Source organism: Salmo salar, chromosome 17 (genome assembly GCF_965601325.2).
Source record: "Salmo salar chromosome 17, fSalSal1, whole genome shotgun sequence".
In the NCBI taxonomy this organism is placed as follows: domain Eukaryota; kingdom Metazoa; phylum Chordata; class Actinopteri; order Salmoniformes; family Salmonidae; genus Salmo; species Salmo salar.
This window is the reverse complement of record NC_138307.1, coordinates 72,651,983-72,658,010: the sequence shown is the minus strand read 5'-3', so window position 1 is coordinate 72,658,010 and position 6,028 is coordinate 72,651,983. Positions and strand designations below refer to the sequence as shown.

General features: G+C 38.9%; 1 long non-coding RNA gene across 1 annotated transcript; it reads right to left on the bottom strand.

Moving 5' to 3' along the window:
* Positions 1 to 2,957: 2,957 nt before the first annotated feature.
* LOC145861419 (uncharacterized) lies at positions 2,958 to 5,418 on the bottom strand. The gene is made up of 2 exons (XR_014381214.1): positions 5,180 to 5,418; positions 2,958 to 5,090 (listed from the first exon to the last, which is right to left on the bottom strand). It is a non-coding gene; the product is annotated as an uncharacterized LOC145861419 (long non-coding RNA).
* Between the last annotated feature and the right edge of the window lie 610 nt (positions 5,419 to 6,028).

Sequence of the window (6,028 nt, the reverse complement as noted above, 5' to 3'; positions counted from 1 at the left end):
AGACTTGTTTCTGGAAAGGTGCATTTTTAGAAGTAGAAGCTCGAATTGTTTGGGTACAGACTTGGATAGAAATACAGAACTCTTATGCTGCCGTCTATGGAAGCACATGAAACCGCATTCATAAAATGCGGTTTCAGGCGACACTGTAGGCTACGTTATACCGTAAATTTGATTGGACTGATCATGTCAACATCATACTTTCCAAATCTTAGCTAGCATGCTAGCTAGCAAGACAAGCATTCATCATCATGAATCACATTGACAATCTACTGGGAAATACTTTCCAATCCTTGTCATATGAAGATAAATTATAAATAAAACATCTCTTTGCTCATCGGCCACTGGACATAAACATTACACGACAAGTTGAAAATCACAAATTCAACAATGAGTGGTTTGGAAGGAATCAGTGGCTAATTGCAAGTGCCGCAAAGCAATCACTATTTTGCTTTCCCTGCCTGCTATTCGGTGGAGATGGTGTGTGGTCCAAGTCTAGGTTTAAGGTTTGAAAACATCTTTCTGAAAGGGTCTCATTATCAAGCTTAAAAGGATAAACATTCACACGCAACACTATGGGCCAGAAAAGGTTGAAATCATTGGCCATGCACCAATCCAGCATGACTTCATCCAGAGAATGCCAGACTTTGATGACAAAGTTTCATGATGACAAAGTTTGCCCACAAGAGGGACTGCCATGCCACCTTCCTGTTCAAGTGAGCACAGCACAACAATGGTGAGTCCAAAAATATTTATTGTAAACTGCTGCATAAATTATGTAGTATGCCAGGGAGATATGTAAACTGTAGCTGAGAAAGTAACACTTACTGTATGTTGTGTAGTATGCCGGTAGCCCATGTGTCACCATAAGAACTTGTTCCCTCTCCCCCTCAAAACTTAGCTGAATGTTCTGACGGGTGGTGCACCTGTAGCCAATAGCCAGTTTTAGAGAACTGTCATCATTGAATATTGTAGGAGCTTTTATTGTCTGCTTATATGCCCCTGTTATTTATCCTACGGTTCTGACTTGGTGTATAGGGAGAATACTGTAAGAACGGCCCATTCTGTTGCTGTCCATTTCAAAAGTGCTGAAACAAATAGGCATATCAACTACGTCCATTTAAACTCGCTCATTAATGTCTTAATCAAAATGATGGCTTCCCTCTTATCCGCTCATTGTTCCCTTATGCTGTATTTTGTACATCTCAATTGTTATGTTGCTTATATAGGTCTATCTCATTAGTATATTGTTCATAATTTTAGGTAATTTTTGACTTATGCATTTAATTGTTTTGCTTACTTTGTGTATTATAATTAGCTCAGGTGTTTTTCTCCATGAGGAGGGGACACTATACAATGTTGTTGGGTCTGTAACCATGTTTGCCAGTGACAGTCTCTTTCCATTCAAATATTTATTTTCAACAAAAAGTTTGTTTATAGACCCATGTAATTCCAGTTGATTTTGCAAGTGTTGTTTTGTTTGCTCAATGCGCTGTCTGAGAGTCGGTATATTGCCTATAAAAGTGCATCCTCGTGATTGTATTTTCCTTCCTTTTTAGACCACAAAGGCCTAATAAAATACTTCAAATGGTAGGCTAACCGTCTCTCTCTCTCTCTCTCTCTCTCTCTCTCTCTCTGTGTGTGTGTGTGGTGATTTAAAGAAGAGTAAAGGTATTAACCTCTCTAGGGCCAGTGGGACGATTTCGTCCCACCTACGTAACAGCCAGTGGAATCCCGGGGCGCGTTATTCAAATACCTTAGAAATGCTATTACTTCAATTTCTCAAACAAATGACTATTTTACACCATTTTAAGGCCTCAGCACATTGCTGAATTTATCTGAACTAACATCTGAATTTCAGTCAGTGTCCATTTTGAAAGTACTGAAGGAATAGGCCTACCTCGTCGCAGCTCGTTTGCTAATGATCAGAACAAACATGATTCATTTACTGAACATGAATGTAATAATGTTTGTGTATGGTTCAAAGTCTAAACTCATGTCGGCATTCACTATTATTGAAGCAGATAGTGATTCTTATCAAGTTACACAAATCCACAAGGAATCAATGTAAACCATATTTATTTAAGCAAATCAGCCATATCAGCTATGTTTTTAAAAATGCAGTAAATTAGGCCGAATGAACTGTATTGCTGCCAGACGAGGCTCAGCCTGGTCTCATAAACGTAAGTCTGGGACACTCAAATGAGTATGATATGTTAGGTTTGGTATGACATATGATTACTTAAGTCTGGGTGGATGGGTGGGCGTATAACGCGTTTGAATCTCATCACGGCTAGCTTTAGCAATTTAGCTAATTAGCAACTTCAACTACTTACTATTTATTAGGTACTTTAAAACTACTGAACATGTTAGCTAACCCTTCGCCTAACCTTAAACCTTTTAGCTAACCGTTCCCCTAATCTTAACCCTTTAACCTAACTCCTAAACTTAATCCCTAACCTAGCCTAGCTAACATTAGTCTGCTAGCTAACGTTAGCCACCTAACCAGAATATGTAACACATTGTACGCTTTGCACATTTTTAACATATACTACCAATTGTAATTCGTAACATATCATACTAAATGGTAATGGACATCCACAAATGAATACATCCCATACAAAATGTAACATATCATACTAAATTGAGTGGATCGGATTTACGTACAGAATAATACTAAATACTCTGAGACCAGGTTGCCAGGCTCCGCTGAGAGCTAGGTGTAGTGGTGGTAAGGATTCTCTCCATGGTGCTGAAAGGAAGCTCTGCTGTTGGGATAGCTTTATGTAGGGCCTAACAGTTTGTGGGCAGTTTGTGTTGTGCAGTGGCTTTGCTGGCATGTATCTAAAAAAAAATTGGTTGAGTTTGCCCCACCAAGATTTCGATGCTAAAATCACCACTGGCAGAGCAACCTAAAATCCCTCTGTTCAATATCATAAAAAAAAACAATAACACAGAAATTACAATAGTTTCAAAATGAATGCTTTATTTTTGCAGGAAATGATTATATAATGAGATAATAAACAATGACAAGGATTCCATCCAATCCTATTGATGACCTCTGAAGCACAGCAAAACCCATGTGGATTGTGAGCAACATGACCATGCCCTAGTTTACACTACACTTAAATAGCCTCCATGGCAAAGATCTATTGAAGTGTTAATCAAGGAGTGGTCAAGAAAATATAACATCTTCATTGATATTTTTTTAAATGGCAATAAGATAATTGAAGAACTGAAAATAATAGGTAGAGCAATAGGTTTTAAAATGAAGGATTTTTATGAACTAATGAACTAAAGGCTTTTCCAGAAAGAGAGATCAATGAGTTCGCAAGTGAACTTTAGACAGATCCCGAACGGCCTTCAGCTACAGAGAAGAGGCTAATGTGTGCACACCATGGTGCCGCCAGACTTGGAGACGACCCAAAGACGGCCCAGGTCGTAGGTCACGTGGCCCATGAGCATGCCCATTGGGATATTGCTCCATCCGGTGCCCTCTGGTTTACTGGCTGTGATGCCGTCTCTGTGTTGAAGAAAGGGTTGGGGTTCATGTTTTAAAGCTTATCCATTTTTTTTAAGTACATCCATTTTTGGACTTTAATAATTAAATATAGCCATAGATTTTTGAAGAATATAACTTCTGCATCTTGAGCTTTATTCAACCACATTAGAAGCCAAAATGTAAGCTTTTACTCAATTGTTTGTAAACAATGTTATTGTAAACAAACAATGTTTAGCTTTAAAAGAAAATATAAACATTTTTTTTTTTTAAATAAAAAAATTGTTGTGTCTTTGCATCCGTAGCTCCATGTATGAATGTGAGAGTGGTTACATTTCTCTAACTACATTCCTCAGCTGTTTACCAGAACAAGTGGTGGGGTGTCTGGGAAGTTGTTGTTTTTTATCCCAAACTGTAGCTTTACAGGACATCCAACTTTTACATATTTTATCATACACTGTCTACACATTTCTTAATAAGTCCTATAAGTTTAGATCTGATTATATTTAACTGATTTTATTTATGTACCTACAATATTTTAGTTTTTGTGTAAGGAGATTCACATAGCATGTACTGTAAGGATCAGAGTTATAATTAAAGGTATACCATTATTATTCTAAGTTATTATTACAAGTCATTTTCAAGTTAATACTGTTGGGGGGGGGGGGTGGTGGACCATACACATAGTTCAGTAGCAACCTTACCTGGTATAAACACTACCCGCAGAGTTGACCCCAAAGACACTACCATCAGTTGCCACCTCAATCATGGAAAGCTTGCCATCAATGTGACTCCACCCGTTGTTTTGGCAGTCTTGATTCAGCTGGAAACAAACAGATTCAATCAGGGTTTTAGGACAATTTCAACAGTTATAATATGAAACAGTTTTAAAATAACTGACACTCTCCATCCTCTACTACTCTACTCCAGCTCTCACACTCTTTCCCAGATCTTACACTCATTAAGAAAATATCATCATTCTTGTTGACTGCCCAGCACCCAAAGGGTCCGCAGCTGTAGTACTTCACAGCTCCTGGCAATCCTGTCCATGGAAGGGGTGAGCCTGGACCCTTGTAGCCAACTGTGGCACTACTTGTCAGACAAAATGGAGTATCGTCCATGTTAGCCCCCACAACAAACTGGTTACCTCCAGCATCCAACTGTTTCAGAAGGCCTGAAGACCACAAAGACAGACAGACGGACGGACAAGCAAACAAGGAGCACATATCTGTGAGTACTGCCAAATTACCTACAAGTTACAATTTAAAATATCAATCGTTTTTTCAACAGCCTGATGGTTTCAGGAAAGCTAATAAGCAGGTGTCCTCTGGATAAATATTGAGTAATGCTCTCCACTTACCTGCAGCTTGAACCCAGTTACCGGCCACATACTTGTAGATTGCATAGTCCTTGTTGACACCCCAGATCCCTGCTGGTCCTACAGTGATATGCTTCAGGGAACCAGGCAGACGGATCCATTTATCACCTACCAGGTAGTAGGGGATTTGACTTGTGTCCGTAGCAACCACTTGCCCCAGTCCTGCATCGATCTGCATCAGATTCTTGATGTTTACTACCTCCTGACAGTCCCATGCTATGGAGACAAAGACATATGAGTAGAGTATACCAAGAAAAACTTCAACTCCAAGTTGATCAAGCATGTTTCAGATGATGGTAACTTACCATGACTGATGGTCAGGAGACAGAGGACCAATAGGACGGCTGCAGTGGCTCTCATGATGTCTATGTAGATCTACAGTATACGTTTGGTTGTACACCAGACTTCAATTGTCCCATTGGAAGACTTTGCGCTTTTATAGCCCTGCACACAGCTGTCAGCAATGATGGCTTCCTGTTCCAGCTGTTTACCGAAGACTTGATGGTGTCCGGTGTCTGGGAGAGGGGAGAGGAGAGTTCCTTTGTTCTTCTCACGTTTTCTCTGTTTACATTTTGAAATACAGTGCCTATAGAAAGTCCACACCCACCTTGGATTTCTTCAGATTGTATTCACAAAGTAAGATTAAAACGGATATAATAGCAATATAATGACAATTTTATCGTCAACAACCTACACAAAATACTCTGTAGTGTCAAAGTGAAAGAAATCTAATATACTTTGAAATGAATGCAAAATAAAACACAAATGTACCTCGATTATATAAGTTTTCACCCCCCTGAGAGGGAAGTGTTATTTTTACTGTACTTTTTGGTACCTTTTTGAATAATGTATTGTATGGTTGTATTTTACATGTCTGCTGGACTCGTAAGCTTTTCAAATAAACTTTTGTCCAGGTTCTAAACGTGTCCAGGTTCTAAAACACTGGACCAGTGGGTATCTGGATGTCGTGGCGGTCCACAGTGGTTCTTCCTGTTCACCTTACAGTGAAATGCTTAATTACAAGCCCTTAACCAACAAACTAGTTGAAATAAATAAGTATTAAGTAAAAAATGGATAAGTAAAAAATAAAAATAATAAATAATTAAAGAGCAGCAGTAAAATAACAGTAGTGAGGCTATATAGAGGGGGTACCG